This window comes from Pinus tabuliformis, chromosome 7 (assembly GCF_031772625.1).
Source record: "Pinus tabuliformis cultivar Carrire ecotype Pingquan chromosome 7, CPIR1, whole genome shotgun sequence".
NCBI lineage: Eukaryota > Viridiplantae > Streptophyta > Pinopsida > Pinales > Pinaceae > Pinus > Pinus tabuliformis.
Genome location: NC_142293.1, coordinates 1,053,846,141 through 1,053,870,044, shown reverse-complemented (window position 1 = coordinate 1,053,870,044; position 23,904 = coordinate 1,053,846,141). Strand labels below are relative to the sequence as shown.

At 36.8% G+C, this 23,904-nt stretch overlaps 1 long non-coding RNA gene across 2 annotated transcripts; it reads right to left on the bottom strand.

Annotated features, from left to right (window-relative positions):
• Positions 1-15,398: 15,398 nt before the first annotated feature.
• LOC149251281 (uncharacterized) lies at positions 15,399-22,249 on the bottom strand. 2 transcript variants are annotated; one of them, XR_016266858.1, is made up of 2 exons: positions 22,079-22,249; positions 15,399-17,899 (listed from the first exon to the last, which is right to left on the bottom strand). It is a non-coding gene; the product is annotated as an uncharacterized LOC149251281 (long non-coding RNA). The 2 variants fall into 2 exon arrangements; XR_016266857.1 differs by having other exon boundaries at positions 15,399-17,893.
• Between the last annotated feature and the right edge of the window lie 1,655 nt (positions 22,250-23,904).

The following is a 23,904-nucleotide window of genomic DNA, read 5'->3' as shown; positions in this document are numbered from 1 at the left end:
CTGTTGGATGATCATTTTTCATAAATACTGAGGCCGTAGCCTTGGATAGAAGCTTTTTGAACTTTTGTATTGCTCTTGTAATTTAGAAGTACGAGCTACAGCTCGGTTTTGTAAGCCATTTTGGCATGTCATCAGACTTTCGTTTATGAATAAAGGCAGGCAGATTTTGATCTCATTCTGAGTTTCTAAGGGAGCTATAGCTCTCAGGTTAGGGCCCAACCTGAGAGCAATAGATCTCCTCGGTGTTGTAATGTTATTTGCATTTCGTTCCAGCACTTTGAGTTTTTACTTTGACATGCAATTTGAATTTACAGTCTGTTAATTTAGTCTTTTACATGAGTTGAGATAGGATTAGTTTATGGTGATTTTCTTTCAGTTGCTTAGATTCGATAGGAGGATAGTTATAAATTATTGGAGCTCCAGCAAAAGGTTGTTAAGGCTCACTGCCATCTCTGTTAGAGATTGGGGTGCAGTCCATAACCAACCACCAAAAAGAAACGCAGTTCTTCTCACTTCCATGCAAGCTGCAACATAGACATTTTCATTGAAGATCCATCCATGCACTTTTTGAACCATACTTCTACATTTCACTTCCATGCACGAGTTTCATTTCTTGGTTTTCCATTGCTGTTCATAGGTTTCATAGCACAGTTATCATAGGTTAATGAATTTCTCGTGTTTGGGTGCATAAGTCATTTGTTTCATTTACGCTGCTCCTTATCATTCCACTTCCTTCTTCTTCTTCTTGATCTCTCCTCAATCCACCTACTCAACCTCTGTCCAGCTCATTTACCCTCCAACTCATCCATCAATCACTTAGCTCCATTTACTTACACTTTCGTTGATCCCATCCTTCCAACCATCAAACCACTGCATGCACTCTTCCTCCATCTGATTTCTCTGCTCCTGAGCCATCACCAACTCCATCTCACCTATCCTCCCATACCACTCCAACACTTCACCATCTCCCAAAACTTCCACGACCAAACATCCTGTAGAATTGCACAGACTTCCTGTAGAAACCCCTGAGTTTCCTGTAGGATCCCCTGCAGACTTCCTGTAGAAGCCTGCAAACTCGGTTGCTGAGCATCCGAACGTGGTAGAATTCTGTGGATCGATGCTAGAGACCCTCTGGGACCTCCCCTAGCCATCCTAACATTGCCCATGCTTTCCTTCCATTCCAACCGCTCCTGCACAACCAAACCCTAATCAAAAGCATCATCACAATAAATCCAACCACTTAATGAAAAAATACAAAAACATGTCTTTTTAGATACAAGTAGCCTAGATGCATGTATTTCAGTTCACAGCAAGTAATGGCATTAGTGGTAGAAGTTTCATTCACAGTTTTGCATTGTAAGGGCTTAGCTGGTCAAATTAGGGTTTACTAGGATTTTCATGCTTTGTTGACTTTCAGTTCCTTTCTGCAACTAGATTAGTCTTCTTTCAGTTAGCTTTCGTCCATCATTCATAAAGCTTCTTCTGTGAGCCTATAGAAGTTGGCTTGAGCCCTAGCGGACTTGTGCCAGCTGACCAAGTGACAGCTGTGACAAGAGCTAGTACTTGTGCATACATCACCGTCGCTTCCAAGTTTGTACGAACTACCGGGTTGATAAAATTAGAGATAGGAAGCTCCAGGAGTTGTAGCATTATTGCTACAATACTAGAGCCCACCAACAACCTTAAGAAAAGAATACAAGATTTAAAATACAACCTCCCTGCCAAAATCCAAGATGTAATAGAAAGGTCCCTAACATCCATATGAGTGATCCTCAAGGCTAAGGTACCCATGGGGGAAGGGAACAATGTTGATGGAAACCTGGAATGGGAATCTAGCCACTATAGATATGAGGGGTATCATCCTTTCCAAGGGGGTCACCAATATTCTAACAATAGGACACCCAAGATTGACATACACAAATTCGATGGTTCTAACATGGCAGTGTGGGTGAAACAAATGGAAAACTATTTTCAACTCAACCATATCTGGGATGATGAAGCCAAACTACATGTGGGAGCTATTTATTTGAACCAAGAACGCTGGCAGTGGTGGCAATGGCATCAGAAATGCTACGTAGGAAAGCCAACTTCGAATGTATTCTCTAAATCCATTTGTGCTCGCTTGGATATGAACTCTCACTTTTTGAGTTTCCTCACAAAGATCAAACAAACGGGTATAGTACGAGACTACACCATGGCATTTAAATAGTTGGCCATCAAGATAGAGGACCTCAGAGACACCTTCTATATGGAATTTTTCACTAGTGGCCTCAAGGAAGCCATCCAATCACATGTCAGATTGCATCAATCAACTACTTGGTTGGAAGCTTCTCAAAAATATTTAGATGTCGAAACTAATATTACTGCCCAATCCAGTTGTCCTTTATTCACATCAAAGACATGGCCACACTCAAACCCTTAAGGTGTAAAAGGTGTCGCCTACGGAGATGGTTGAAAGAAGAAGACAATGATTATGCTACTATTGTGATGACAAATAGTCACTGGACCACAAATGCAAGGAACCAAAGTTATTTCAAATTGACGAAAATAAAAATGGCTCAGATGATGAGGCCCAACCTAGTGAAGTGTCTGGGAAGGAAGCGGTGGAATCCCAAGATACTACAACATATACTACAACAGCCCTTAAGGAACCAACTACATATATACATGCATTAGCAGGCATTTCTACCCCACAAATGCTTAAAACTAGAGGCTTTATTAATCATTTCCCAGTGGTTGTATTGGTTGATAGTGGAAGCCCACATAATTTTGTCCATAAAAGGGTTGTTGAGGCAGTGCATTGTTTTGTGAGGGAAGTGTCCAATTTTCAGGTCCTTATATTAGATGGGGGGGCCATGGAATGTGAAGGTTGTTGTGAGAATAGAAAGCTTCAGATGGGGGACTAGGCCATAAAACACACATGTTTTCCATTGAAATGGGAGGTTGTGACATCGTCCTCAGAGCTGAATGGTTGTGCACACTAGACCCTATTACCAAGGACTTCCAAGAGCTATATATGATCTTTAAATAGAATGGTAACACTCATACGCTTCATTGGCTCCAGGCAAGCGCTCCCACTATCATTAGCTCACATAGAATGGAGAAGCTTCTAAAAAAGGGACACCATGGGGTAGTTTCTCAATTTAATGCAATTCAAGCCATTGAATCCAATGCTGCCAATATTCATTCAAACCTACAAAATGTGTTGAGTCACCATCAATAAGTTTTTGAAAAAACTAAGGAACTACCCTCCTCGAGGTGAGAATGATCATAGCACCACTTTGATTCCAGGTAGCTAGTCACCCAATGTATGACCCTATAGGTACCCTTTTTCACAAAAGAATGAAACTGAAAATATTACTAAGGAGCTATTAGGAGAAAGCATGATTCTTCCCAACGTCAATGCTTATTCATCCCCAGTGGTCATGGTCTTAAATAAGGATGGGGAATGGCACATGTGTCTCAATTTTTTGGCCTTGAATAAGCTCACCATCAAGACCAAGTTTCCTATTCCATTCGTTGATGATCTCCTAGATGAACTCTCTAATGCCCAATTATTTACCAAGTTGGATCTTCGTTCAGACTATCACCAAATCAGAATGAAAGTACCAGACATCCCCAAGACAACTTTTAGAACCCATGAAGGTCACTATGAGTTTTTCCCTTTCATATTGGTAATGCACTGCCCACCTTTCAATGTCACATGAATCACGTTCTCAAGCCCTATCTCATAAAGTTTGTCTTGGTATATTTTTATGATATACTCATCTACAACAAAACATGGGAAATACATCTTCAACATGTTGATTAGGTCTTGCAACTTCTAAAGGATAATAAATTATTTGTCAAATTTTCCAAGTGTTCTTTTGGAATGGAAGAGGTGGAGTACTTGGGACACATTTTTGGTTGTGTAGGAGTATGAGTGGACCCAAAAAAATTAAGGCAATGCAATATTGAACACACCCTAGGACCTTGAAAATTCTACGGGGATTTTTGCATCTTAGGAAACTATTGTAAATTTGTCAGAAATTATGGATGCATTTCTAGACCATGGTGAGTCTTCTCAAGAAAAATGCATTCACTTGGATAGAAGAAACTCAACAATCCTTCTTGGATCTCAAACAGGGCATGTGTTCCACCCTAGTTTTGGCACTTCCATATTTTACAAAACCCTTTGTGATCAAATTTTATGCCTCACGGATGGGTATTGGATCAATCTTAATGCAAGAAGGTTAGCCAATCACCTTCACTAATCAACTATTAAGTGAAAATAATTTACATCAATCCACTTATGAGAAAGAAATTATAGCCATATTACATGTAGTAGACACTTGGAGACCATACTTGCTTGGACATTGTTTCCAAATAAGAACTAACCACCATAGTCTAAAGTATTTCTTGGAGAAACGCTTATCCTCGCCACAAAAAAAAAAATGGCTTACCAAAATGTTGGGTTATGACTATGAGATAGTCTATAAGAAAGGTCACGAAAATGTTGTGGCAGATGCTTTATCTCAAAAATATGAGGAGGATGACACCCTCTTATCCCTATCTTTTCCTATCCCATCTTGGATTGAGGAGGCCCGTTGTGAATGGTTTTCCCATCCATCTCTTTCCTAGCTAATCCAAAGGTTACAAGGGGATTCTAACACTCCAGTGAGTCACACTTGGAAATAATATATTCTTTGATATAAAGATCATGTGGTTCTCTCCCCTAAACCCACTCTCAAACGATGCATCCTAACTGAGATGCACTCATATCCCATTATAGGACAAATAACCTTACAACCATTATCACTACCTGCTTCTATATGGATTGATGTCTCAACAAAATTCATTACTGGTCTCCCTAAATCAGGAAACAATTCAGTCATCATGGCGGTAGTTGATAAACTCTCAAAATATGCCCATTTTTTTGCCTTACCATATCCGTTCACTCTAGCTCTGGTGGCTCAGGTCTTCATGGATCAAATTTTCAAGCTACATGGCATGCTTACCTCTATTGTGTCTAATCAAGATCCCACATTCACTAGCAATTTCAAGCAAGAGGTTTTCAACCTACATGAGACACAACTCTAAATGAGTACAACGTATCACCCCCAGACAAATGGTCAAACTAAAGCAGTAAAGAAATGCTTGGAAACCTACCTTTTGTACTTTTCTTCAAACAAACAACATAAATGGGTGCAGTGGTTACCTTTAACAGAATGTTGGTATAATACTAGTTATCATGAAGCAACCAAGATGACACTGTAAGAGGTGGTGTATGGACAACTCCCCCCTTCACCAAATTCTTATCTTCTAGGACCTTCCAAAGTACAGGGAGTGTATAATTTGCTTAAGAATCAAGTCATCACTCTTGCTCTTTTGAAATATAATCTCAACCAAGAGCAAAACCGGATGAAGCAACAACTGACCAACATTATTCAAAAATATCTTTTCAAGTGGGTGACCAAGTGTTCCTGCGCCTCTAACCTTATAAGAAGACATATCTCAAAGAAAAGGGCTTCCAAAAGTTAGCTCCAAAATTTTATAGGCCTTATTAGGTGGTTTAGCGTATTGGATCCGTCACCTAAAAACTCACATTGTCAGCCACTTCCAAACTCCACCTCGTCTTCCATATCTCCTATCTCAAAAAAATCATGGGGTGAAATTGTAAGGTTCAAACCATCCTACCTAAATTGGACGAAGAAGGATCTATTTGGCTCCAACCGAAACAGGTCCTGGATTCCAGGGAACGACATCTCCATGGTCACACAATCAAGGAAGTCCTCATCCAATGGAAAGACACCTTACCAGAAGATGTGATATGGGAACCAACAACTATTCTTCATAAATTTATGCAGCTTCAGCCTTGAGGACAAGTTTGTTTTTGAATGGGGAGGGCATGTTAGGGTCCGAACCTGTTGTGGTATTCAACAACCCTCCATTTATTAATGGTAGTAGTTAATATTACATTAATAAATGGCGACCCTTCAAAATATCTATCCAAAAAACAAAACTTAAAATTTATGCATTTCTTTTATTTTTTGGAATAAAGCAAAGATAACAATCAAAACCCCTTTTTTAGAAAAATACTAAAAAATTTACCTTCTCACATATATCATGATTAAACCCACCAAAAGACCTTTCTAACCCTCCAAAAATCAAGTAAAATGATTAAGTAAGGACTCTATGCTCGAAACTATCATAAAATCCAACATAAAATAAGTCCTTAAACTTTTTAGGCTTAAGTATCGCATCGCATATCACCATTCATAAAGGACCCACTTTAAAAAGGTTATTGTGAAACATGCGAGATGCAAAACTGCGATGGCATTGTAACCTTTATCGCATCGCATTTCGGGCATTCAAATGAACACCGTATACTTACCACCACCCGATATTGCAATATGCGAACAAGACTTGGACCCACTCCTTAATATATCATAAGCAAATGTTTTAGGTCCTCCACTCAGTGAAAAGGGTCTTTTACATAAGATAAACCTGGAAAGTAGCTACGTTTTGAAACGACTAACGAGTGGCTCGCATCTCACATCTCGCATAAACACAACAAGAGGTAAGAAAGGTGAAAATGCATAATGTGATATTGCGATCTGCGATATTTCTTCGCAAATGACACAATCACTATCATCACAATTCAAAGGCTCATCACCTTAGAAGCTTTCTTCCCGTTTTATGATGCAGACATTTATGAGCATTAAAGCTAAGGGATAACAAATCATTAGTAGGCATTTAGTAAGAGATAACTGCATTTATGTGTGAAAAGCCATTTAGTGTGATATGATATCTTCTTACGTGTGTTCAAATAAACTCCTTTTATCACCTTTACAAGCTATCTACATTATTTCATTTTACATTCATCTTTGTGTATCTGATAGTTGTTGTTATTCACTTTCAAGAAAAATCCGCAGAGCAAAGCGTTGAGAACAATGGTGAAGAAAGGCAAGGCAATCGCCTCTGAGAAATAAAAAATGAATCCTATGTTTACGGATACTACATGCAACAGAGAGGAAGGAACCTCTACATGGGAGGCTATGTATAATATACTGGAGGAGGAGCAACCAAGGATTATGGAAACAAAAATTATAGTTGACGGACGTGATTCCTCAAACGCTTCCATGTTAGAGATGGCATGCTCATTTTTACACCGCATAGTCGCGTGCTCGAAGATAATCCCTTATACTAACATGGTTAAATGGGTTATTGATGAAGCCAACATCTCAGACAAAGAATTCAAGACAAGAATCCAAGAGTTTATGGGATCTTTTACCCTAGACAACCTACAGCTTATGTGCCACCTACTAGAGCCACAAGTCATCTACAACAGGCAATTTGTGGAGAAGTTTTCCAAAGAGAAAGACAATCCAGTAGACTACACTCGGACCTGGTCAAATAATGAGGAAAAAATCAAGAAAGAAAAAAATGGTATTACACTACTTTGTCTATTTGTCCCCCTCATAGTTTTGCAGCGCCCATGTTATGTATACTATTTGGCAGACCCGATAATACTAAGTTCTCCCTAGAGTGGTTATTGTTAATAGATGCAGCCGTTAACGCAACTGTAATGAATTGGGCACAAGTTTTGTCTGAAAATTGAGCAAAAACAATTATCGACTATAGAAGTAAAAGAAGTGTTGCTTCGAGGGTATACCCTCCATTTTTTATGAGCTCCTATGTAATGGATGCAATTTTTTTTAGTTCGAAATTCCCTATCATGGGATGGAAATGGACTGTTCAAAATCCACTTCTCATTCACATATACCACAAGGACATGTGTGAATCCAATTTTCAACCACATTTTTTTAGATTTGTCATGGAGTTATGCTCCCTATTTACAAGCGGCTTTATAATCGAGATGCCCCCAAGTTTTCCAAAGAAGTTGAAGTAGACATCCTCCAGGTAGCCAGATGGTTTGGGGAGGAAACATTTACATATATCAAGGTTTTTGTTAGCATCACCTCCCCCCATGTCCTCCCATACTATGTTCTAGACAAATTGATGGCTAAAGAGATAGCCTATCAAACAACTAGTGAGGGAGGAATGAGCAAGACATTAAAGGAATAAAAAAATTCCATCTGGCCTACATTCCTTGTACTGTGTGGAGCATTTTCATTACACTACCTAGGGCATGCATTCAAAGAAGCAAAGAACATGCTATCTTCGTGATTACCTAAATTCCCTGGAAGGCAATATGACCCATTCGGAACTGTCGAAAATTTCACCACTCTGGTGAAAATAAAAGTATTCAGTAATGAGGAAGATTCCTTTGATGACATATTTTTGCAAAAAAACACCTTCATAGAGGTGAAGCATATAGCACAATTACTTTTCGACCGTGAAGATCTAGAAAATTTTTACAGTTTCAGGGAAAGGAGGTTAGCAAATGTCCCATTGGACCAATTATTGGTTGAACCAATAAGGGAGCCTACTCCTAGTGTGACTATAGAAGGTGACTCCAAAGAAAATTCTAAGACCAATTCTGGAGTGGAATCTCAAGAAAAATCTACCAGGGAATCACAATAGTCATCAAAAAATGGGAAAAGCATAAGCATGGAGTCAGTAAATGATACAACCCAATCTACACAGAAGATAGTTGAAGAAACTTCAGTCAGTAAGAAGGCTGAAATCCCTACTAACTCTGCACAACCAATAAAACCCCTAATAACTGATTTAGAGGAAGAGTGGGCCAATTTTAATAAAAGTCTCAACACAAAGGAACAAGCGCCAGAGTTGCAAACTCCACAACAGAAAACAACTCAGGAAATTACAATGGAAGAGACTGCTAAATACACAAGAGGTAGAGCACATCCCTGTTACCCCCACTTCCAAAATAGTTTTGAGAATTGAAGAAATTCCACCTCTAGATGTGTTTTATAGCCCATAGCATAAGGTCGTGGTGAAAATACAAATAAAGAAAAGGAAACTGGACTCTACAGCTGCTACTACCCCTAAAAATGAACCAATGGATGTTCTATGGAAAGACTCACCTGTTGACCCATCCATCAACCTTACTAGACTCTCACAGTTTGCAGGAGCTTATGCTACAACGACCATGGACAAAGAAAAAAAAGTACAAATGTTGCTTAGAGAAAAGGAAGATAAAATAACATTGCTTGAGCAACAATAACAACAAGCAAAACTTGACTAGCAGGGAAAGATACAGTTAGCCAAGCTACAATAGGAATTCGAGCAGGTGCAAATAGAACATCGAACCAGCTTAGCCAAGAAGGAAGCAGAGATACAGGCAATAACTGATCTACACAAAGACGATCCAAAAATTGATCAGTTTGTTATCGAAGCACTCGGTCTTAACTCCCAGCTCATGCACCAGAAAGAATTATTGTGCCAGAAGATTTCACAGTGGAAATATTATTGCGAAACAAGCGATAAACTGACAAGTCAAGTCATGGAAATGAGACTTGAATATGATGAGATCTCTAAAAAGGTCTCTGATTTCATCGCTTGGTAGAATACAGAAGATGGGAGAAAATCCGACTTGCCTAAGATAGAAGAATCACATAAATAAATCCTATTTGCAAGCTGGAATTCTCGACTTAAAGAAGTAGAAAAGGCAACAACAGACAACATCACAGCAACAAATAGTGTCATAGAAAACATCAATGAAAATTTACATAGTGCCAACCTTGTGGTAGAGTCCATTCCAGGTTTCCTTCCTAATACGAAACAACTTGAACAATAATGGAAACAGGAAACAGAAAGAAAAAATAGAAGTAATAAGGCAAATGAACAGGTTAAACTAGGAGGCATATTGGAAACATTTGGTAAAACCTCACAGCCAATGGATGACCCTGCGATGCCTAACCACTTCTAAGGAGAAAATGGTGTCAGCACTGACCGATGCCATATTCGCTGGACAGTTGAAAGCTGAAGTCGGCCAACCAATACAGCTCAAGCCCATAATGGATATTTGTGATTTGAAGAATCAAATGAAGGATAGTTAGTCACCTTATTTATTTCCATTTTGATTTTATTTTTGCACAATTTGAGGCAGGTCATTTAAACCTCCTCAAATATTTTTGTAATAATCTATTTTTGGTTTTATAGTTTAAGTATTTAAACCCCTCTCATGCATTTAGAGAGAGGTCCAAAATTTTATCTCGAAACAATCTTCAAAACATGCACTTCGGTCCCTTTGAGGAAGTTCTAGTGAAATTAATGGAACATGATTTATTTTAATCCGATTTAGCATCTTCTACTGAAATTGCACTTTTGTACTCTTAGATGGTGTTGAATGGACTGAAGATAGATCAATATTGTTGAAACACATGAGTAGGACGTATTATAAATGGTACTTTTATCTCGTAATCCTTTTTAATTATGTATTAAGAAATTATTTATTTTTGAATTGTTTATGTATGAAAGTCTGAATCTAGATTGCCATTATTGCACTTCAATATGATGATTATCTGTATTTTATGCTGAATATATGAATAATTCCTTATGCGATATATCTTTCACAATCATTTCGGCTAACTTTTTATACGAAACGATTATTATTAAAATGGATTCATTTCTCATCGCAATTTAATGATCTTTATTACCAATTGCTTTCAGATATTATTGTAGATCGCATACATCAATTTAATCCTGGGTATATTTATAATTAGATAGTGCTTAAATTAGGATAAAATGCATGTGATTGTTAGTTTATATTAGATTACTTTTAGCTTGGACATTACTTTAAAACATCACATATCACCCCATTAGCACAAGCATTAAATAGATTGGGAAATTGGTCCCATTATCCCCAGTCAGAGCCACTACTCCAAACGGAAAAGGAGCTGCCAACCAAGGTCCGGACTGGGTGGTTTTCCCCCATGTTGAAGCAATGATTTTCGAGGCTTCAACATTTTGGTGCTAGAAGGAGGGCCTGACTGTGAATGGCAAGTAAATCTAAATTAACAGGCCATTCTAAGAGTAAAACTCCCTCACCATCACCTCCAACTTCTCGAAAGTCTTCCAAATCCCCTGATCCTAAGCGAGAAGTTGCACAGAAAATTATACAACCCGTTGCTGAAATCCCAAACAAGCCAGATCATTCTTCTTTTACTGAAGCCCCTGAAGTTTAATATTTGATTCATAAATTACATGGGATTTCACTATCTCAAGAAGAATCTGAGTTATCCCAGGATAGTGTTACCTCTCAATTCACTCCATCTCAACGGTTAACTAGAGCACAGAGTGAAAAGTTCAGAATTCCTTTGTTCGAATTTCCTCTGCCAAGCCGGAAGAAAGCTAATAAAACACCATCCGAATCTCACAGCGAGGTTCTATCATCATCTTCATTCATTCCATCTATACCCTCACAAGATCAATCATCTACCTCACCACTCCAGATCATGATTCACACAAGTACAGGAGCTACATCTTCCTCTACCTAATCACCTTCAACCACTGCTACACCTTCCCCTACCCACATACCAAAAATGGCACAAAATCCTCCAAGGCCATGGACAAACCCAGGGGTTGTTAGGATGGTTTGAACTTTACATCAATCCAGAGAAATGGTTGCCCAAATTCAATCTTGATAATGGCCTATTAGCTGAGGAACATATAAATAGTTTTATGTTGTCCATTAACTTGAATGAAGTAGTGGAAGAAGACGCAATTGTAAGATTATTCCCATATACTTTACAGGGAGCAGCAGGATCATGGTAATTTCCGCTACCATCAGGTTCTATTAACAATTGGGATGCTTTTCAATAGCAATCTTTAACTAAATTTGGAGATGATAGATCTACGACTACCCTAGTCAATGATTTGTCCAACTTGAAAGACGAACCGAAAGAACCCATTAAGGACTTCAACTCTCGCTTCAATAAGTTATTGAATAAGATACCAACGGCATATAATCCTAGCGATGAGGTCCAAAATGAGTGGTACATCTCTTCTCTACCATCAAACACAACTATCTTCGTTGATAGAGCTGCCAAACCAACTTTGGCAGAAAATATGAAAGAGGTAATAGTTGTGGAAAAACGCATTCTAGTTGTGGAAAAGAAAAATGCGTTAGAAGAATGAGAATCTAAAAAATTAACCTTTAGAAATGACCCTAAGAAGAAACCATCAAAAGATCCTTTTGATCTTGAAGGGTTACAGAAATTCCTCAAGACCATGTCTAACGAAATGGTTGATATCAAAAAACAGGTAGCTGAGACTTCCTCTAAGAAATATTTTAGACCATTTAAAAGGAATTCCCCTGTTGATCCTAAGCCCCCAAATTCCATAGAAAATGTTGAATCAGATGGAGAGGAGGACGAAGTTTCAACAAATGAAGAAAAAACGGACGATGAAGAAGTAGCAGAATTACAAGGAATGTGGGATTTTATACTTCCCAATGAAGAAACTCAAGAAGCATTACCTATTGCTACCCGAAGTAAAAATCCTGTTGATTTATCACAAATGAATTCAAAATAGAAGGCTTCAATTCCACCCCCTAGGGACAAACCAAGAGGTAAGAAATCTGTACCAAAATCCACTCAAACTACACCTACTCAACTGGATCCTTCTCATTCAGCTAAAACTTTGATAGTTTTTTATGAAATGGAATGTAATATTATTGATGATATGAAGAAGACTAGGACAAACATCACATTTCATGAGCGTAGTAAATTGAAACATCAGCAGAAGTTACTTCTTAAAGAACTTAAAGCAGTACCTACTGCGCCGCTCCCTGTTGTTGTGATCGCACAACCTGCCCAAGAAATGGGAAGACCCCTAGTGCTTCTTTGAACAAGATTGATCCAACTGATATAACTTTAATTGGGGGAAGATCAAAATCCCACACTCTGCCATTTCTCCTTACTTTTGAAGTCTTTAACAAAAACTTACACAACTGTCTAGTTGATTTTGGAGTTTCATCTAACATCTTACCCAGAACAATTTGTGCAAAGTTGAATGTTCAGCCTCATAAATCTGTTGTACGAATAGTTCAGTTAGATTTCTCTCAAGTCGAAGTTGTTGGGGAACTTAACTAAGTAACCATCAAAATTTCATCAAACCCTAAAGTTTTCCAAGTCATTGACATACTTGTAGCTGACATTCCTGAGTTCTATGGATTAATCGCTAGTAGAGACTGGTAAGAAAAAATTCATGGTTATTTTGCAACTAACTGGTCTCACATGTGGCTTTCCTATAATGGCAAACCAAATCAAATAAGGGTTGATCGCGAGAAACATCAAAAGTTCAAAGTGACAGAATTAGAAGGAGAAAATGAACCAGTCGCATATAGCAACAATATCATTGGAAATTATTCTGTAGAATCATTTCTAGGCAATTTCAATGCTCACACTTCACCTTTATTAGAAAACCCTGTTGTCTCTCAAATTGAATTTTTTTCTCAAACAGACACTTCTAAATGTGTAAATTTTTTATATAAACCTGTAGTTAGATCTTTATTTTGGAAATTATTTTTTGATGGATCTAAATCCAATGATGGAGCAGGAGCAGGTTGCGCCTTAGTCAGCCAAGAGGGGGAAGACTATGTTAGCATGCAAACTTGAATTTGATTGCACAAAAAACACCGTTGAATATGAGGCACTAGTTCAAGGTTTGTATAAGGCAATTGGCCTTAACATAAAATACCTCCAAGTATTCAAAGATTTAGAAATGGTCATAAAACAGGTGAGAAATACTATATACTATTTGTCAGGACATTTGAAACAGTATCATTCATTAGTCCAAGACCTAACTCTCCACTTTATAGCGTTTAATATTTCCCCTATTCAAGACTCCAAAATGCCAGTGTCGATCTTTTAGCCAATGTCGCTTCCAAGCTTATCCCACCAGAAGATTATTGCCTAGATCGATTTTCCATTGAATTAATTTTTAAGCCTTTTATTCTTGACAATATCACCAAATGGAGAGTCTTTAATAACGATCCGGATACCATAAGCTTCTTGAGCTCAGAAGGCTCTTACGATGATCAGATAGTTGATGAAGACCAGCACGATCACCAACTTAAACAAGAAACAGTCATTAACGCTATACCAAAATCTGTAGTTAAGCTAGAATATTTATATGACCTTAAAGACAGATTTAAATGATCCACCAATTCAAAACTTTAGAGTTCAACTCTGAGGTTTGAATTGATCAATCTTGGGACTGATTTAAAACCTCAAAATATTAACTTAGGTCTCGGTCTTACATCAGACGAAATAGCAGCTTTTATAGGTTTGTTGAAAAGATACAAGAATGTCTTTGCATGGAACTATGAATATCTCAAGACATACGACACCTCTATTATTCAACATACTATTCCCATGTATCTGAAGAAAGACCTATTCAACAGAAATAGAGGAAGATCCATCCTAATTTGGAAAGTCAAATTAAATCTGAGTTGAATAAACTGCTGTCTAGTCAATTTAATGTCTTAAATTGCTTTACATAAATTATCAATCCGGGTATCGTAAACTGATGAAGTGTGGTGCACTATATGTGCTTAGTTAACCTTTCTCTTACTTCGTTGTTTTATAGTTTATGTTGTTTTTGGGGTTTTGTTCTTACATGCAATAATCAAATAATGAGAGAATGACTATGAGACCCAGTATCCTTGTTGCTGCAGCAAAAGGACAAGATGATTCTATCACGTCATTAGTTCATTAGAAGGCTATGTGCATCATTAATCTACAATCAACTTGAAGGCATGCAGTAATTCAAACTGTACATTAAACTTGCAAAGAAAGAGCTTGAAAGAAATAAATTGAAATGAAACTGAAAGCAAAGCATAAAAACCACTTTCTAATGGCACTAGTCACTACTCATGCTGCTGCAAAAAAATAAGAAAAACTACTTTAAAGACCAGTTATAATGTTCAACTCTTCTTAACTCTCTGCTTCCAACATATGCGATTATGTGAAACACGATTAAGAAGTAGTTAGAAATAAGTCTAAAAAGTAATCAAAATAAGAAAAATCCACTTTAAAGACCAGTTATAATGTTCAACTCTTCCTAACTCTCTGCTTCCAACATATGGGATTATGTGAAACACGATTAAGAAGTAGTTAGAGATTAGTCTAAAAAGTACTCAAAGCAAGCTGTAATTTATTAATATTCTGATCTCTTAAAGATGAACAACTTATGATAAAGAGACCATCAATATGTTAGCATACAACTTGAGAAACTAAACTAGAAATCAAGCTAGAAAAATAAAATAAAGGCAGCAACTTATGAATATGACAACTGAAAATACCATTAGAGATAAAGCAAATACAACAAAGACACACAATCCCGGGAGAAAATAACTTGCATAAATTAAAATTGCATGAATGAAAATCTAATCTACCTTACATTCTACAAAGCAATATTTACAAAATGAAATCTAATCTACTTACATCCTAATATGCTCCATGACATCTACTTCACATCTCCTTCCATGTTGAGAACATCAAAGCTTTATTCAATTTCTTCAAAAGTGCAAAGTACAACAAAGCTCTCCAAAGCTTTCAAAAGCCATGGGACTAACAAACTAAAAGGACTAAGAAAAGACTAAAGGAAAGACTAGCAAATGAAGGAGAGAGATCTCCTATTTATACAAAAAGATGAGAGCCATCTCATTAATGATAGTCCATGAATCTCTCCCTCTACCTCTAGAGTCCTAATCAAAATAGGAACTGATAAGACACATGTCTTTTTAGAGTTACAATACAATTAGGAGATGTGACACATATCCTCATGATCCCATGATTCTTTCCAACCAAATTCGAATTTGGCCTTAGAGTGCCACATAAGGGTCTTCTAGAAGCCTCCTTTCAACCTACACATGTCAACAATCTCAACCCATTTGTTAGGTATAAGCATATGCACATTATTTTCTAATGTTTAACCACAAATTCACTTAAAAGGCTTAGAAATAATAAATATTGGAAAAACATAAAGGTAGCCCAATGATAATGAAAGTGGGATGAATGTGGTGACATAGTAGTGAAATGGAGGTGAAATGGAGGTGATATAATGGACATAATAGTGAAAGTATAATGCAAATGAATGACATTTTCAAGACTCAACATACCCCCCAACTGAAGCTATTGCATGTCCTCATGCAATATATATTACATTAACTCTTTTGATCCTTGAGCTTTGGCTTAACTTTGCATGATATCATTTGATAACTTCATATTTCTGCAAAGTGTTTCACTTGAATTGCAACATGGTTGGTTCTTGTGTTACAACCATTTTTTTTTATTGTTGCCTTCTATTTTGATCTTTGAACTTTGCATAATGATATTTTGATTATTGTTGCAAAGTATATCTTTATTGGATTGCATGATGGTTGGTTCTTGTGTGACAACCATGATTTTGTTTGTATCCAATTTATCCTTTAAGCACTTTTTCAAAAGCCATTGTATGCTCATAATAGCAATGTAATATTTAATATATGTTGGAGGTATGTGAGCTCTTGAATATGATATGGACATGGCAAGATATGAATATGAATGTATTCCCCCCCCAACTGATGGTATTGGCAATTTTATGAAATGAGGAAGAGAAATGTTTTTCCAACAATTATCATTCTAGCTTTTTATGGAATTCTATAGTTAAAAGTTAGAAAATGTCGTACCTTCACTTACCCTTTGGAATGGATGAGTTGTATGTGTGGTGGCTGAAAACTTCTGATCATATTCTTCTTCAAGTGGCTGAACAAGAGGGGTCATGGATAGAGAGATAAGATGGCTTTTTATTGCTTCTACTAAAACTTGCTGAATCTGCTCCAAAATGCTGAAAATAATAGTCTTCATGTCTTCAAAACTCATTGGCATAATTCCTACTATGTGAAAAGATGTTCTGATGTCGAACATAGTAGGAAATTGTTGGCTTAGTGGCCATTAATGAATGCCACTAGTCAACACGAGAACTCTCACCATTGATGACAATGAGAGTCAAGATGCCCAAACACATCTTGCTAGGTACGAATGAATTTGCTGAAGTCGAGTCACCTAGAAGATCTGACGAGCAAGGGACATTAATGTATTCCCATTGTTTGTCAGCATGAGGACTTGCCATTAAGGCATGCAAGCCTCAAGGTGTTTTTACAAAGAACTTAGACTCAAAGGACTATGGACTCAATAATTTGCATTGAAGCAGGGCTTATTTGCGGAATGAAAATGACAAGGAATGGAAAATGGAAATGGAAAATGGCAATGGAGAACAGAAATGGCAATGACAATAAGCATGTGAATGAGCCTCTTGCTTTTATTTGTGGGTTATGAATGGACAAAAAGAGATGGAAAGTGTATGTGAATGAAAATGGAAAATATGGAGTGGAATGAGGTAAATGGTTTATTATGAAGTATGGATGTGATGGATGGATGTGATGGAGACAATAGTATCTGAAAGTTTTTCAAGTGTTTGGATCTGATTTTGCATCAGCATATTTCTTCTTTGTTGCTGATCATCCTCTTATGAAACAAATTGGTCTCTTAGAGAGACACCATTCTCTTGTAGTCATTTGTCCTTCCTCCTGGAACCTGCAAAAAAAACTAATACTTCTTCTGCAATGGAATGTAAGATTATCAAAGGAGAGAGGTGATCAATCTCTCTAGTTATGATATTTACACACAAAACTAAGAATTTGTATTAATGAAACAAGTTCTCAAAGGAAAAATCAAAAGAATTTATACCTGCTTTGGAATTAGTGCCTCAAGTTGATGTTGCTTCTTTTCAGCAATTTATTTCATTATTTGCCATTTCAAACTCTAATGATATATTTCTCATTGTATAGATGTTGTTGTGATCTTTCCAATGGTACTTAAATCATCAAAATCTGATTTTGTATGAAAAAGATAAGCTGATTTGAACAATGAGGTTTTTCTGGCTGCGGAATCAGAGAATAGCTGCGGAATTGGACTTTAGCTGCGGAATGTGCACAGTTCTGTAGCTAAAAATATTGGATACAAAGTTAGCCATTCATCTTTCATTATCAGTCCAAAATTAATCAATACCTTCAGAAAAGTGAGAAAATAACTTGTTCATTTCATTGATTCAAAATTATTATTTTTTTTTTTTTTTGACATGCAGCGACTTAGTGTGGCGACTTTGTGATAACACACAATTTGACTTCCCTTTGACCGGGGTCTTTTTCATCAAATTTGACCGAATGAATAGGACACCATCCATGTACTGACATTTCCCTAGCTACCCATGTGACTTGTTTTTCTTGATGATACCTGCAACCTAGAGTTTAACAAAACAGCTGCAGAATTGTGAGCTAGCTGCGGAAACGCTGTATTGGCTGCGGAAAGTCCAAAGAGTGTTGTGAAATGGAGTGGCTGAAACAGAGTGTAGTAATTACAACAAAAACCTCAGATCATATCAGGGGATCATATGACAAAAAGTCCATAACAAAATTATTTTGATCCTTTGGAGTCCAAATCTTAATGTTTTGTTGTTTTTTTTTTTTTTCTTTGTGACATGAATTTCTTATATGGGAAGATGACTGCATCATTCTCTACTCTCTCAAGGGCAGCAACAGCAGAGTATATCTCTCAAGGGCAGCAACAACAGATTTTGTAACAACAAAAACAGCAGCACATGGTGAAGAGGCAGGCATTATGGACATGGGCTTTTTCGTCAATAATATTGATGCAAGATTAATTTAGTAGGATAGCCATAACAGGTTGCCCATATGTAGCAGAGCCATAACCAAAAAAATTCATGTAAAGTGGCTATAATATGGTTACAAATGATGGCATGTACAAGTTCAACCTGTTCTCGAACTTCATTTGACAATTCAAGTTCTACATAAGCCAATTCACTTAAAGCCTGCTCCAACTGAGTAGTTACATTGTGAAATTTGCCTGCGGCTTGCTATGAACAGCTTGCTGCTCTCGTGGCCAAACTTGAGGGTCTCCACAACATGTTTAAGAGCCAAGCGCAGAGATGACAAGGGTATTATCCTTAAGCAGGGAATCCGTCAAACATGATTTTCTCCCAACATCTAACCGACAACGATTTCATGGAATTTAATGGCAGAGAGTCGTGTTCAATTGGAACACGTCTCCAAACAGGTTGAGTTTAATGAGAGGGAAGGTGTGTAATCGGATTTCAGATGCCAGCAATATACAATGATTCCTAATTAGAATTCCCTTCCTCAGGCACGCAGAACACATTCAATCTATCAGTTAATCAATTCAAATCCAGTTTTTTTTCACGCGGCGGCAAAAAAGAGGCTCCAAAGAACCGAATATTTCTCCCAGACCACCACGAATTTCCCCAAACAGTTTCTGGGTTATCTAATTAACCCACCTGGCAAAAAAACCCATGTTTTAGTTTTTTGAAATTCGTCTCCATTTGGGCAAATCGAACGTTTGAAGTTTGACGTTTTTTCCTGTGTTTACGTTTTTCTGAGTTAACAGTTCTGCATTCAGCCTTTTATGAATTTGCATTCGTTTTTCTTGTGGTTTTATTTGTTGTTTTGCAGGTATGTTACACAAGTTCAATTCAATGCAGTCAATCATTTAGAACCTTCCGGCTCTGCTCTTAATAACTTGCCCATTTCGGTTATCAGCTTACTCTGCAGCTCTGACAGTGGTGTTTGCACGCTGGAGGAGAAAACTATGCGGAAAAACAGTGCTCAACAGTAGGTATTATGGCTATAACAGAGTGGCTGTGATGAAATTGCAGGACTGGTGATCGGGGTTTTAAGTGGATAGGTGAGGAAAATGGAACAAAGAGGTTTACGATGAAACAAAGTGGTGAATGAAACCGAGAGTGAAAAAACGGTGGAGTGAGGGAGTAATCATCAATACGAAATTGTTTCCTTCAAGTCTGTCTTTAAAAGAACCAAAGGCACATATCATTTCTTTGCTTTATTATGCACAATATTCTAGTAGAGGTTTTACCCAAGGAATACCACTTTTATTTTGAAAAGAGTGGTTCACTGTTAAACGCTTACTTCTCTAGATTTCTCCTTCTGAACATCAGGAAGAAAACCTTGATGACATTGAGGGATGGTATGCAGGGGCAAATGGATACACAGAGGGACTTATATGAGCCTATACTGAGGTAAGCACAAGCTGGTCAGGGTCCTAGTACATTTTTCTTTTTGAAAACAGAGTTTGTTTCAGGCCAAAGCTTGAACAAGGAGGCAGATTTTTATTGAAGCCACGGTGAAAACTAGAAATGGAGATAGCCATAGATTGCTTTTCTCTTTTTTTCTTCTTCTCTGAAATTGTAAAATTTTATAAAAAAGATTAATGATTTTCAATTTCAGGCAGCAAATACTTCAAGAAAAACATGTTAAAAACAAGACTTTGACTGAGGTTTTAGGCTGGTTTTTCATCGATCTGAACTGGGTGACTAGGATAGGATCCATGTCGGGACAATTCTGGAGATGCCCATGTGGTCGGTTTTTTCATTGGATGCCTGTAACCTGCTAAACCTTGAAACAGCTGCGGAATTGTCAGCTAGCTGCAGAATTGTCAGCTAGCTGCGGAATCAGGGCAGTTTCCACAGCTAAGTTGCAAAACCTTATTAAAACAGGATACAGTGTTTTGAAGACCACTACAAACCATAACCAGACAATTTTGGACAATTTGAACCTATCAAAGCAGTTGAGTTTCATTTTTTTTTATTTTTTATTTTATTGAATCAATTGAAATGTTTGAAGTTTATTTTGTCTCCTATTTTTTCTTTTAACAATTCTTTTTCTGATCCTCCAGATCACACAGAGTGCAGGAGGAGAGCATACTCAAGAATTATTATTTTGTCTTTTATTTTTTACTTAACAATCCTTTTTCTGATCCTCCAGATCACACAAAGTGCAAAAGGAGAGCATACTCAAGGATTATTAAAAAAAAAAAATTAGATGTAAGAAATAAGGTCTCCTAATTACACTTCCCCGGCAACGGCACCAAAATGTCTAGTCAATTTAATGTCTTAAATTGTTTTACATAAATTATCAATCCGGGTATCGTAAACTGATGAAGTGTGGTGCACTATATGTGCTTAGTTAACCTTTCTCTTACTTCGTTGTTTTATAGTTTATGTTGTTTTTGGGGTTTTGTTCTTACATGCAATAATCAAATAATGAGAGAATGACTATGAGACCCAGTATCCTTGTTGCTGCAGCAACAAGGATACTGGGTCTCATAGTCGTTCTTTCATTATTTGATTATTGCATGTAAGAACAAAACCCCAAAAACAACATAAACTATAAAACAACGAAGTAAGAGAAAGGTTAACTAAGCACATATAGTGCACCACACTTCATCAGTTTACGATACCCGGATTGATAATTTATGTAGAGCAATTTAAGACATTAAATTGACTAGACATTTGTTGCTACAGCAAAAGGACAAGATGATTCTATCACGTCATTAGTTCATTAGAAGGCTATGTGCATCATTAATCTACAATCAACTTGAAGGCATGCAGTAATTCAAACTGTACATTAAACTTGCAAAGAAAGAGCTTGAAAGAAATAACTTGAAATGAAACTGAAAGCAAAGCATAAAAACCACTTTCTAATGGCACTAGTCACTACTCATGCTGCTGCAAAAAAATAAGAAAAACTACTTTAAAGACCAGTTATAATGTTCAACTCTTCTTAACTCTCTGCTTCCAACATATGCGATTATGTGAAACACGATTAAGAAGTAGTTAGAAATAAGTCTAAAAAGTAATCAAAATAAGAAAAATCCACTTTAAAGACCAGTTATAATGTTCAACTCTTCCTAACTCTCTGCTTCCAACATATGGGATTATGTGAAACACGATTAAGAAGTAGTTAGAGATTAGTCTAAAAAGTACTCAAAGCAAGCTGTAATTTATTAATATTCTGATCTCTTAAAGATGAACAACTTATGATAAAGAGACCATCAATATGTTAGCATACAACTTGAGAAACTAAACTAGAAATCAAGCTAGAAAAATAAAATAAAGGCAGCAACTTATGAATATGACAACTGAAAATACCATTAGAGATAAAGCAAATACAACAAAGACACACAATCCCGGGAGAAAATAACTTGCATAAATTAAAATTGCATGAATGAAAATCTAATCTACCTTACATTCTACAAAGCAATATTTACAAAATGAAATCTAATCTACTTACATCTTAATATGCTCCATGACATCTACTTCACATCTCCTTCCATGTTGAGAACATCAAAGCTTTATTCAATTTCTTCAAAAGTGCAAAGTACAACAAAGCTCTCCAAAGCTTTCAAAAGCCATGGGACTAACAAACTAAAAGGACTAAGAAAAGACTAAAGGAAAGACTAGCAAATGAAGGGGAGAGATCTCCTATTTATACAAAAAGATGAGAGCCATCTCATTAATGATAGTCCATGAATCTCTCCCTCTACCTCTAGAGTCCTAATCAAAATAGGAACTGATAAGACACATGTCTTTTTAGAGTTACAATACAATTAGGAGATGTGACACATATCCTCATGATCCCATGATTCTTTCCAACCAAATTCGAATTTGGCCTTAGAGTGCCACATAAGGGTCTTCTAGAAGCCTCCTTTCAACCTACACATGTCAACAATCTCAACCCATTTGTTAGGTATAAGCATATGCACATTATTTTCTAATGTTTAACCACAAATTCACTTAAAAGGCTTAGAAATAATAAATATTGGAAAAACATAAAGGTAGCCCAATGATAATGAAAGTGGGATGAATGTGGTGACATAGTAGTGAAATGGAGGTGAAATGGAGGTGATATAATGGACATAATAGTGAAAGTATAATGCAAATGAATGACATTTTCAAGACTCAACAACTGCTGAAAGCCAAAATTATTTTTCCTGTCAGACATTCCCAGTGGGTTTCCAATCTTGTCCCAGTCAGAAAAAAGAACGGCGGTATTTGAATATGTATATATTTCCGCAACCTCAATAAAGCTTGCCAAAAGGACAATTTCCCATTACCCCCTATGGAACAGATTTTGCAATCAGTAGCAGGCTCAGAGCTAATGTCTTTCCTCGATGGATTCTCATGTTATAATTAAATCTTAGTACATCAAGATGACCCACTGAAAACTGCGTTCAGGACAAAATGGGGCACTTATGCTTATCAGAATATGCCATTTGGACTGATTAATGTCGATGCCACTTTCTAGAGAGCTATGGATATAGCCTTCAAAGGTTTAGTAAACAAATCAGTAGTGATATAATTAGATGATATAACGGTATACTCCAAAAAACGCAGTAATCATCTAAGACGTTTAAAACATATCTTTGAACATTGCCAAAGGTATGGAATTTCTCTTAACACCAAGAAGTCTTTTTTTGCATTAAGTAAAGCTCCTTGGATTCATTGTGTCCAAAGTAGGAATTCATATTGACCGTGAAAGAATTAGAGAGATTTCTGAAATACCTTTACACCATAAAAAAAATCAATGCAATATTTCCTAGGTCAAATAAATTTTGTTAAAAGATTTGTCTGTAACTTCTCAAGAATTGTTTTACCTCTTCAATCCATGATAAAGAAAAATTCTCTATTTAAATGGGGACATTCAGAACATGAAGCTTTTAGCTTGATAAAACAAGCAATTATAAACGCCCCATCTTTAGCAACGTTGAATTTTTCCAATCATTTCATTCTATACACTTTTGCTTACAAGAAATCATATGCGACCATATTGACACAAGTAAATCAAGAAAAAGCTGAAGCCCCTATCTCTTTCTTTATCTCTAATTTGGAAGGAGCTTAATTAAATTACTCAGATGTTGAAAAATAAGGTTTTTCTCTTTTCAAATCTATAAAACACTCCAGACCATTTCTCCTCAAAACCCACACTAAAGTAATAGTACCATTCTCAGCAGTGAGAAATATTTTAATACAAAGGGACATAGGAGAAAAGAGAGAAAATTGGGTAACAACCCTGCAAGAATATGATAGAGAAATTAAACCATCAAAAATTGTAAAAGG